The sequence below is a fragment of the Scyliorhinus canicula genome, chromosome 9 (genome assembly GCF_902713615.1).
Source record: "Scyliorhinus canicula chromosome 9, sScyCan1.1, whole genome shotgun sequence".
Classification (NCBI taxonomy): domain Eukaryota; kingdom Metazoa; phylum Chordata; class Chondrichthyes; order Carcharhiniformes; family Scyliorhinidae; genus Scyliorhinus; species Scyliorhinus canicula.
This window is the reverse complement of record NC_052154.1, coordinates 95,151,709-95,163,927: the sequence shown is the minus strand read 5'-3', so window position 1 is coordinate 95,163,927 and position 12,219 is coordinate 95,151,709. Positions and strand designations below refer to the sequence as shown.

The following is a 12,219-nucleotide window of genomic DNA, read 5'->3' as shown; positions in this document are numbered from 1 at the left end:
ACATGGCGGCATTTGAACAAATCTGGGTGGAAATTGAATTGCTGGGCTATCTTATAGAAACAGTTTCCTCAGCACTGAATTTCGGCTAACTCGGCATCCCCTCACTCTCTCACTCAGCCCCTCCCTCCTTTAAAACTAAATAGAATCACAATCACTTCCATAAGAAAATTCTGGAAAGGACCTTTCCTACTTCCAACATTCCTCCCCTCAGCAAATATTACAGATCCTATCCAAACCATTAATTTGTTGTGGCACAGTGGTTGGCACCGCTGCCTCAAGGCGCTGAGGACCTAGATTTGATCCCAGCTCCGGGTCACTGCCTGTGTGGAGTTTGCACATTCGCCCCGTGTCTGCGTGGGTCTCACCCTCACAACCCAATGATGTACAGCGTAGGTGGATTGCCCACGCTAAATTGCCCCTTAATTGTGAAAAAAAATCAATTGGATACTTTAAATTTACTTTTAAAAAATTTTTGTGGTACTTAATATGTTAACCGATTCTGTTTGTTCAGTGACTGATACTGATGCAATTTCACAAGGCGTCTAATTGTATCACTGGAGACTTTCCCTGTTCGTTAATAAGACGTACATCCAATATGTTATTCTGCACTGTCAGACAGAACATCACCTCAATTACTAACAGGTACCAGAGGCCCCTGAGAGTGAAAGATGACATACTGGAATCTTACAATGGCTCACAATCTAAGAACAATCGCTTGGAATGCTGAAACAGCAAGCCGAAATTTTTACTGGGAACTTCAATTGTATTTTGCATCTTATCGACTGGAAAATAAGATACTTCAAGCACTTCGGATTTTTAAATATATTTACTGTCCCATTCTTGCCATTGTTGGTGTCCCTGGTAAGTTTCTCTCCAAGTATTCATTTTCTAAACCATGTGAAACTGCATTACTGTTATGATAATCTTCACCACCTTTGTGCTGTTGTTATTTCTGGTGTGACTCTATATCTATCTATTAACACTCCAAACCATTGTGACTGGTATTATGCTTTGACGAAGAGTGATCCAGACTCAAAACGTCAGCTCTCTTCTCTCTCCTTAGCTGCTGTCAGACCTGCTGAGATTGTCCAGTAGTTTCTGTTTTTATTTCAGATTTCCAGAATCCGCAGTAATTTGCCTTTAGCTACAGGTATCACGCTGTTTTTACAATTTATTCTCCCATCTTTACTGTTATCGTGTTATTAAGTCCCTGAATACAGAGATTACACCCATTGACTTGGTTTTTGACTGTCGTGTTGTTACACTTGCTATTTAAATCTAGAATCTACGGCACAGAGACAGGCCCTTCGGCCCAAACTGGGGTCCATGCCAACTGTGATGGTCTGTTTTCTTTGTCTGGATGCCTTGAATACGTATTGCTGAACAAAGAACATCAAGCTAAGTAAATAAACAAAGATGATTTGTTAATACTACTTAAATAAGATTCAAACGTATTCCTAAGTATAAGGTTGCTTAAATAAACTATGCTAAACTCTAACTACAGAACTCTCAAATACACAACTATTCTATCTCACACCTAAACACCATCTCCCTGAATTAAGGGTCATCACGTGATAAGGGCGGCACAGTAGCACAGTGGTTAGCTTTGTCATTTCACAGTTCCAGGGTCCCAGGTTTGATTCCCGGCTTGGGTCACTGTCTATGCGGAGTCTGCACGTTATCCCCGTGTCTGTGTGGGTTTCCTCCGGGAGCTCCGGTTTCCTCCCACTGTCCAAAGACGTGCAGGAGGTAGGTGGATTGAACATGCTAAATTGCCCTTAGTGTCCAAAGGGGTTGGGTGGGGTTGCTGGGTTATGGGGCGGAGTTGTGGGCTTAAGTGAGGTGCTATTTCCAAGGGCCGGTGCAGGCTCGATGGGCGAATGGCACTGAAATTTTATGTTCTATGTTCTATATGTGTGTGACTGCTCTTGATCACCATCTGGTGGTAAGAAGTATTTACATTAAATTGTTAACACTTTATATCTCCCATACAATACACATATTGTTACACCAAACAAAAAGCCCATCAAAGCTGACCCCATTTGCCTCCATTTTGTTCTATGTTCTATTTGGCCCATATCCCTCTAAATCTTTCCGATCTATGTATCTGTCAAAATGCCTTTTAAATGTTGTCAATGTCCCTGCCTCAACCACTTCCTCCAGCAGCTCATTCCACATTTCGAGCACTGTCTGTGTCAAAATGTTGCTCCTCAGGTTCCCATTAATTCTTTCCCCTCTTAACTTAAACCTATGCCCTCTAGCTCTCAATTCCCCAGCCCTGGGAAAAAGACTCAGTGCATTCACCCTATCCATGCTTATTCACCTCTATAAAATCACCCCTCAGTCTCCTACGATCCAAAGTAAAAAGCCCTAGCCTGTCTCATCTTTCCCTAACTCAGTCCCTTGAATTCTGGCTACATCCCTGTAAATCTCTTCTGCACTTTCTCCAGTTTAATAACATCTTTCCGATAGCAAGGAGACCAACACTGAACACAATAATCCAGGTGCCTCACCAAAGTCCTGTATAATTGCAACATAACTTCCCAACTTCTATACTCAATGCCCTGACTGAAGGCCAGCCTTCTAAAAGCCTTCTTCACTGCCCTATCTACCTGTGACTCCACCTTTAGAGAACCGTGCACCTGAACGCCAAGGTCCCTCTGTTTCACGATACTCCATAAGATCCTACCATTCACCATGAAAATCCTACCTTGATTTGACTTTCCAAAGTGCAGCACCTCACACTTATCTGTATTGAACTCTATTTGCCATTTCTCAGCAAAATTTTGCAAAGACCGGGGTCTTGTCTTATCTTAGGATTTTTGTCAGAAACCTCATTCACTATTGACAGGTTTATTCCCACTCTATGCCAATGTCTGGGGTTGAGCAAAGAGACCAGATTCTGAGCATTCAATTGTTGCTCGTTCTGAGTTAGTGTGTTTAACACTCCTCCAATAGAGGCAGTGTGCTTAACACTCGTTTGGCTCTGTTTCTTATTTCTATGCTCTGAAGTCGCCAGGTGCCGTAACAGACACCGTCACAAGCATCAAGGTCAAGTTCAAAGCAATAAAGCTATACACCAATTAGTAAGTCCAAACAGTTAGAGTTTATTATAACAATTATAATAAATACTCCTTCACACGCTAAAGACTAACTTACTTCTCTACCATTAAACGACTAATACTTATCTAAGAAGGAACAGGCAAGGTCAGGGAACAAGGCCTTCGTTCCGTTCTGGTCTGCAACTTCTTGATACTACTGGTCGGCACGGGTATAAGTAATGCCTGGGTCAAGGTAGCGATCGTCATTTTGGCACTTACTTATCGATGGCTGCTGCTCAACGGCTGGTGTAAAAGACAGGATCTGGAGTCGGAGGCCGGAGACAGGAGACCAAACCATGTGCGGGACCTTCTTTTATAGGTCCCAGGAGGTCCGTGCCCCTTGGGGCGGGCTTCCTCACCTGCTCGGTATCGATTGGGCCTTTCCCCAATCGATATGATTTGAACCCCCCTATCCTAGGGTCGTTCCTTGATGGCTGGGGCGGTTCTTAGGACTCATTGTCCTGGCTTCGCTGGCTCCATCGTGTCTGCTTCGCTTTTGAAAGTCTCAATAGATACTTGAGTGTATCTATTGTGCCTGGGGTTGTCCCGGTATCACCTCATTAGTAAGTAGATGGCTTTCCCATTAACAGCGCTACCTGAACTCTGCAGCTGTCGGGAAACCGGTTTTTGCAAGTGTCCCAATGCTTAAAGCTTCTGCAAGCTGTTTGCTTTTGACCATGTCCGTTTTTCCCTGCACTCTTTGCAGTCTTCCATTTTGTATTCACTGGTGTCCATCTTAGATGGCTACACTCCCTCCTTGTGATCCTCACTAGAAATTGTGAAGGATCACCTATGTACGGTTCCTTTGGGTTCCCTGACCTTAGCGAGTTCCAGGGCGTCTACTCTGTCCTTAACTATGGCAAACATTTTTAGATAACATTTCTCTAATTGGCGCTATGTCAAAGGGGACATGCACTACCAATACACGGGAACCTCTACCTATCACAATAACTACTCTCGTCTTATTTTTAAAACATTCTAGCATATCTTAAAATCTTACTCATTCATACCACAGTACATCTTGCTTTCTGACTCGGCAGTCGAGGACAGAACCATATAATACATCCATATCATTTTTATTTACAGATCCATATAAATAAATTTCTTATGCATCAAGGGGTTGGGGGGATTGGTGAAAACCGAAAATAGGGGATTGAACTCCGTAAATGGTAGAGGGGAAGGAGGCTCTCCTTTTCCATTTCCTCAACCTGAGGGTATGCACTATGATGCAGAGAATTGCAATCACCAAAAGTGATTCAATTATGTATGACATCGAGTACCAGGTCATGAATTTGGTGCACCAGGTCTGAACCTCGCTGAACCTTGGTGTGTGGGAAACATTAACGGCGGGGGTCATGGGGGAAACATGGTTTGCGTCTACGTGCAAAAATACAACAACATTAAATAGAAATAGGTAGGCTTCCATCTTGGTCTTCTTTCTTCTCTTCCTTTTGTATGGCTGATCTTGCCGTGATCCCTCCTTCGACTGTTCGAAAGCTATGGGATCAAGCACAGTATCTGTCAATACACAGTTTAATATCTGTAATGCTAGTGTATCTGTCCTCTCATTCCAATTGTCCCTTAAATGAATGGCCAAGTCACTCCCTGTGACTCCCCTAATTTTTTTTTTCAAATGCGAATTTAGGACCAGACATACACCTAACAACTTTTCCACTGCGAGCCGTCTCGCAGGCTTTGCGATTTACCATCTGAATGTTCCTGGATGTAAATAGCATGTGGGATGTCTGCCGAAGGGCTACCTAAAGAAAAATGAAACCAAAGTTTGAACAAAAAGGTCGAATGAGTTGCGTATGGGCCGCTACGGGTAAGATTTGTATGGGATCCCGGGTAAGGCGTGCTGTGCCGTACCCAAGCTTGGCTGACCAAAGGGGTTCTCAGACAGGGCGGGTCCTCAATGCCGTTTCTCCACTGCCTGAGCTACCTGAAATGAACGGGCAAGAATGTATTCATTGTGGAATTGCAGCCTCTATTCACAGAATAGAGGGGCACCTGAAAAACAAGGGAGGAGCCAAGATGCTCCAACATCTGAAAACATAAGACAAGTCGTGAACTTTGTCAGTTCACCAGAGGATATCTAACTGAAGTTCTCAGAGATATCTGCGGACAAGCTAACGTGTATGTGAGGCGGTCACACGCTTTTCAGCTGAAAAGACAGTGATCGATCTGCAATCAAACCCTTAACATATAAAAAAAACCAAACAAACGTGCAGGTTCCATCAGAAAGGATATCGCTTCCCTCAAGCGGTTCCTCTGTTACATCATCCGGACACCTCACTTCTCCTCTTTCTCTGTGAACAGGGTCACAAAGGGGTTGCCGTGTCGGGAGTCAGACATCACGTCTTCCTCTTCTTCCAGATCCCATACTCTTGTATGGATCAGGCATGCAATCTGTGCATTATGTGACCGGGGATCACTCTCGTCATTGCGGACAAGTCGCCATGAATTGTCCCTGTGCCAAAATGTGGTGTCTAAATTTGAAGGGCCATAGTCGGTATCGTCGGGGTCGGGTGGTGGGTGTAGGTGTGGGTTTGGATATTTAATGTAGGTGACCTCCATGGAGTCACTGGAGTCGGGGTCGTAGTCGCTAAAGTGGGGGCTGTAGGGTGGAGTGCTGTGGCTGTCCTCATTGTCACAGTCAGTGTCGCTGTCTCTGCTGTGGCAGCTTGTGGGCGTTCCGGGGCGTGGTCTGGAGTCAGTGGGCAGAGTCGAGGGCGAGTCCGATGAGGAACTGGTCTGTGAGGGGGAGGGTGGAAATGTGTCTCTTGTGGGCGCAGCGAGATGTTCTGCTGCGTCCAGTAAGACATGGCGTGTGTGGTTAGACTGTGTTCCATAAGCCTTTAACTGGTTGATATGAAACCACGCAGTCTTACCGTTGGGGTATTTTATTCTGTAAACGGAGGGGCTGATTTTGTCCGAAATTGAATACGGGCCGGAAAATTTAGGTGCCAAAAACGTGCTGGGGTTGTAAACAGATAACATAACCTGTTGCCCAACCTGAAATTCCGTGGGGTGTACATTCTTATTAAAACAAGCTGTACTCTGTTTTCGTCGCTTGCCTAGGGTTACTGCGGCTGCTAACTGTGCAGACCTCACAGTTTCCACTAATTCTTTGACTGCTCTCTCATGTGTGAGGGCCGTCACTTCGGGGCTAGTCATGTCCAGTCCTAAAAGGAATTCTGTCCCTTTCATAGGGCGTCCGGTCATGAGTGTGTGTGGGGTGAAACCTGTGGATGATGAAACCGTGTTGCGGATGAACATTAGTGCGAATGGGAGCACTGAATCCCAAGTCGAATTGTTCTCCTGTACCATCTTCCTAGGGGTCGATTTTAGGGTCCGATTCATGCGTTCTACTATCCCGCTTGACTGGGGGTGATACGCAATGTGGAAATTTTGTTTTATGCCAAATATGGTCAGGACGTTCTTCATGATCCGTCCTGTAAAGTGAGATCCCTGATCTGACTCTATACTTCTGGGGAGTATACTTCTCGTAAAGATGTGGTGGGTCAGGATCTTTGCAGCTGTCTTAGCTGTGTTGGTTCATGAAGGGAATGACTCTACCCATTTGGTAAAGGTATCTATAACTACCAGAACATATTTATAGCCATTCCTGCAAGGGGGCAATGGTCCAATAAAATCGATCTGGAGGTTAGTCCAGGGGCCATTAACGGGGCGAGTGTGGCTAAGTTGTGCCTTCTTTGAGTACCTCTCCGGGTTATTTTGTGCACAAATTAGACAATTCTCGATGTAGTGTGTCACATCTTTTCGTAAGTTTGGCCACCAACAGAGTTGTCTGAGGTGTCTTGTGGTCGGGTCGATCCCTTGGTGTCCATGACTGTCATGGAATAAGGCAATCATTTGATTCCTATCCTGTTCAGGAACCACATATAGTTTGTCTTTAATGATCACACCCTCATGTGTGGTCAAAGCGTGTCTGAACCTATCATATTGGGCCACAAAGTTTCCTTTAAAAATCTCCCGGAGATTTCCGTCCTGTTTCTGTGCCTCAACTAAATCTTTAATATCTGTCTGTGAGACCTGAACTGCACTCACAGGGGCGCTAGCTGGTGCGCTAGCTGGGGGTGTCCAAAGGTGACCTCGCCTGGAACCTGCTTTTGCCAGTGCGTCGGCTTTTACATTTCCGGGGGGGATGACCTATGGTGACTCCTAACTTTAATGATGCCAAAAGTCCTATCCTTTGCCTTTTCTAGGATATGGCGGAGTAAAGGGGCTGATGGAAGGGGCTTCCCGTCTGCGGAGACAAAACCTCTTTTCCTCCACAGGGGTAGAAAATCGGTCAGGCTGTTACAGACATATAAACTGTCCGAGTATATGTCTGCTGGGCTGGGAAACGAATCTGGGTGGTCCACTATATATGCGATGGCCGCGAGCTCTGCTGCCTGCGCGCCTAAGTGACCCGGTAATTTTAAAGCGATTTCTTCTAGTGCGCGACCCTGCGCATCCTCAACATAGATCCCGCATCCAGTGATGCGTTCTCCATCGAAAACTGTGGATGAACCGTCCACATATATTTTCAGTGGGGCACACGTGTCTGTGTGCTGGGGGCTCTGGCTTGAATTTCCTATCTTTCTGGGGGGTGTCTTTGCTATGAAGGGTCCTGTGTTGTGTAGGGGTGCTACAATTTCACATTCATGGGGCTGTCCTGGATACTGGAGGTTGTCCGCTAAAAATGTGTGTGTCCTGGTCCGTTTAACTGTTATGTCCCGTCCTTGTAACAGTAACGTCCATCTAGCTGCTCTTATCTGGCTCACTGAACCGTCCTTCAGTCGACCGTCTAAAAGTAACTGTGTGGGGGTGTGCTCGGTCAAAATGGTGATGGGATTGAGTCCGGTAATGTACGCGAAGTACTGAACTGCCCAAAAAACTGCTAGTAGGTGCCTCTCGCAGGCTGAAAATCCCTGTTCTACGGGGTCTAAAAGTCTGGAGGCATAAGCCACGGGTCGTAGCTGCTCGTGCCGTTCCTGGAGGAGCACGGCCGAGAGGGTCAGATCTGTGCTAGCTACCTCTATTGCATAGGGGGAGAGTTGGTCTGGGACTTGTAGCGCGGGTGCTGCGCTAAGGGCTTTCTTTAATTCTTCCACAGCCTCTGCATGCTGCGGAAGCCATTCCCAGGGGGCTACTTTCTTAAGGAGGTCTGAGAGTGGGGCTGCCTTTGTCGCGAAACCATCAATATGGTTCCAACAGTACCCAACCAGTCCTAAAAACGACCGGAGGGCTGAAACATTCTGGGGAAGGGGCAATTTGACAATCGAATCAATTCTTTTGAACTTGATCTCGCGTTTGCCGTGCGTGATGACTGTACCCAAATACATCACTTGGTTCTCTAATATCTGGGCCTTTCTGGGGTTAACTTTACATCCAATTGAGTTCAGAGGTTCCAGGAGTTCGGCCAGAAACGTAATGTGCTCTGCCTTGGTGTCTGTCTGCAGTAGTAGGTCGTCCACATACTGTACCAGACATTCGGGGCAGGAAAATTTTGCTAAACCATTTGCCAGCTGTCGGTGGAAAATGGAGGGGGAATTGTGGAATCCTTGTGGGAGGCATGTCCACGTATACTGCTGTCCTTTAAATGTGAAGGCAAATTTGTACTGGCACGCCTTTGCCAATGGGATTGACCAGAAGCCATTGCTAATATCCAAAACCGTGAAGAAATTTGAGTGGAGTCCCTGTTTGAGCATGGTCTCGGGACTTGTTGCTACCGTGGGGGCCACTGCTGGGGTTACATTGTTGAGCTCCCGATAATCTATGGTCAGACGCCATGATCCGTCGGGCTTTCTCACCGGCCAAATAGGTGCATTATTGGTCGAGGCTACTGTCCTAAGTACCCCTTGCTCCAATAAGCTGTCTATTACCTTTCCAATTTCTCCCTCTGCTTCTAGGGGAAATCGGTACTGTTTCTGTGGTCTGGGGTCAGGTCCGGTAACTTGAACTTGTCCAGTCATTCTGCCGCAGTCGGGCCGGTGACTGGCAAATGCTGTCCTATGTCGGTTTAAAACTGCCCTAACTTGTCTGTCTGTACTAAGCGTGGTCAGGTCGAAACAATAGTCGCCTACTGCGCTAATCCGATTCGCATACTCTCCTACTGTGAGAGTAGCGGGTGCTCTGTCTGATTTTGCCATTCTCCAGACACACTGGTTTACTGGATCGAACGACAGGCTATGGGCATTCATAAAATCAATACCCAGTATGTGTTCTGCTGTACGGGGTAGATTAACTAAAACAACGGAGTGTCTGATGGAGATATTCCCTAGCTGAATTGCTACGGGGGTTGTAATGTGTCCCTGCTGTGAGTGACCTGTAAATCCGCTGAGTGTAATTGTGGATGTGGTCGGCCACGTGTCTGCCTGTGCTGTGGTGGTTGAATTAATTGTGGTGCGGGACCCTCCTGTGTCCCAAAGTAAATCTATGGGCTTCCCTCTAACCTTCGCTGTGACTACCGGCCTTCCGGATTGGTCCCAGAGGGTGTCACAGACCCAAGTGGGGGAGCCCGAACACCGTCAGTCCGTTCCGTCCACATTGGTCTGACCTGACTGTATCCCTATACTATGGATAGGCTTCGCTCTATTCCTGTTCAGAGTGCCTGTCTGCTGGCCTCTCTGTGATCTCTGTGGGGCATTGCATTCTTTTGCAAAATGGCCTAAATGTCCACAGTTGTAGCATTCCTGCGACTTCTGTGGGGGGCTGTTCTTCCCTTCGTTTACCCATGCGGGGTTTTGGTGCGCTCTCACTGCCTGAATGCTTCCTCTGGGGTCTTCACTTTAACTTTGCCCTGGACAGATTGTTCCCAAGCGCGGGACAATCTTTTCAGAACCCATTTCTCATTATGGGCCTCCTCTGAGGGGTCATAGCTATTGCAAGCACTCTGTCCTGCATCTGTGGCATGGGAAATTATGGTGCACGTCCATTTAACCATGTTGTCTCGGTTTAAATGCGCTCGGTCTAATTCGCCAAAAACTGCAGTGAAATGGATCCACAGCCTTCCTGCGAATGCTGTGTCCTCTTTTGCCTACATTTGTTCAGGCCTTCAACTGGGTCTCCTCTATTATATCCTATCGCATCCAAAATGGATGTATGCATCTCTTCTAGTGTGCCTACTCCCAACGTTCTGTGGGTCGGGAGGGCTGCAACTACTGATGGGTCTAAGCTCAAAACAGTGAGCTTAACCTGCTCTCTTTCATCCAGGCCGTACATGGTTGCCTGCTGTTTTACCTTTGCGAAAAATTGGTGGGGGTCTGCGGTGGGGAGAAACGGAGTGATTTTCTCACACGCGTCCCTGAGTTGCGTTACAGTTAAGGTGATGTCGGGTGCGCCGTCTGTGGTTGCCTTTCTTTGGGTGGTGACTGGGTTCATAGGTGCGGGTGCTATCTGATCTGTGTGGGGTTGGGGTGCTTTCCTTTTCTGCTGTGCTGCTGGCGCACATGTTCCCTGAACATAGCGCTGTGCTGTCTCGCTTAATTCCTGCCAATCTGGGGCATTCTCCTCATCTAACTGTGTTCCAAAGGTGCTTTGGAACCCATTCTGCACTGAAAGCAGCGATTGCAGCTCCGCAATCTGCTTCCTACACTTTGCATGGTCTACTGTGCTCTGTCTTTGCTCAGTGGTGGCAGCGTGGAGTGCTCTTAAAGCTGCCTTTAGGTCAGAGCATTGCCTCTGCAATGCCTCTACCTGCTTCTCTGAATCTTCTCGTATCAGGACTGCACGTTGCACATCCTGATAGGCTTTTTCATATTGGGTCTGGGAACTGCTCAGATGGGCTAGACACGACTGATGTGCCCTCTTGGCATCATCTACCTCTCTACCCTTCTCTGCCAGCTTCCCTCTTAGCTCGAGGTTTTCCTTTTCGATGTCCCTGACATCCACTTTACTAATTCTGTTTCGTTCCTCTAACTCTGCTCGGAGCGTCTGAACGACCTCCTCAGTGCCTCGCAACTGTGCCAAACAGGACACAATTGCCATCGGCTTGCGTGCTTTACTAAGATTTTTCTTATGAATTTGAGAGAGGTTCTCCCACCAAGTATGTCCTATACTCCCGGGACCTGTCTCCTCATTCATACTAAACTCATTCCAAAGGGGCCATCCTTTCCCTTTTAGATACTTGCGGAGTTCCAGCTCCCACACGGGACACTGACCTACTCTGCTACTGCTGGTCGCTGCCACCACGAACTGCTCTGGATTCATGAGGCGTTCCATTGCCTGCATGGCCATTTCCTCCTTCTGTCTTAATTTGGAACAGGGGATGTTCTGGTAATGTTTTAAATGACGGGTAAGGCTTTCACTATGTTCCGCTTAAAAAACTACCGACAGTTTGTCGCAACACAAAAATCTCTCGGTTTAACCTTACAACCCTGTTAGTTACACATGCACAAAACACACTTCCGAATTAACATTATTGATTTGAACTCCTTGAACACTTGTGATATTTCCTTTTTCCCAATTAGATTTCCAATTCAAATTTCTGGGTTCTCTCGGAGTGGGGGTGCCAATTCTAATCGAGTCCCGTCAGAGTTCGCCACTAAATGTTACTCGTTCTGAGTTAGTGTGTTTAACACTCCTCCAATAGAGGCAGTGTGCTTAACACTCGTTTGGCTCTGTTTCTTATTTCTATGCTCTGGAGTCGCCAGGTGCCGTAAGAGACACCGTCACAAGCATCAAGGTCAAGTTCAAAGCAATAAAGCTATACACCAATTAGTAAGTCCAAACAGTTAGAGTTTATTATAACAATTATAATAAATATTCATTCACACGCTAAAGACTAACTTACTTCTCTACCATTAAACGACTAAGAAGGAACAGGCAAGGTCAGGGAACAAGGCCTTCGTTCCGTTCTGGTCTGCAACTTCTTGATACTACTGGTCGGCACGGGTATAAGTAATGCCTGGGTCAAGGTAGCGATCGTCGTTTGGCACTTACTTATCGATGGCTGCTGCTCAACGGCTGGTGTAAAAGACAGGATCTGGAGGCTGGAGTCGGAGGCCGGAGACAGGAGACCGAACCATGTTCGGGCAGCAGGGTAGCATGGTGGTTAGCATAAATGCTTCACAGCTCCAGGGTCCCAGGTTCGATTCCCGGCTGGGTCACT

General features: G+C 46.8%; 2 protein-coding genes across 5 annotated transcripts in view; both read left to right on the top strand.

Annotated features, from left to right (window-relative positions):
• Positions 1-12,219, top strand: part of LOC119971546 (zinc finger E-box-binding homeobox 1-like) — a 703,616-nt gene that overhangs the window by 92,492 nt on the left and 598,905 nt on the right. The window lies entirely within an intron of this gene.
• Positions 1,311-12,219, top strand: part of LOC119971549 (probable G-protein coupled receptor 139) — a 29,489-nt gene continuing 18,580 nt past the window's right edge. The window contains exon 1 of one of the 2 annotated variants that reach the window (XM_038807221.1): positions 1,311-1,402. The gene's annotated coding sequence lies outside the window, so the exon portion shown is untranslated. The remainder of the gene's footprint in view (positions 1,403-12,219) is intronic. The other variant, XM_038807222.1, reaches the window with a different exon arrangement.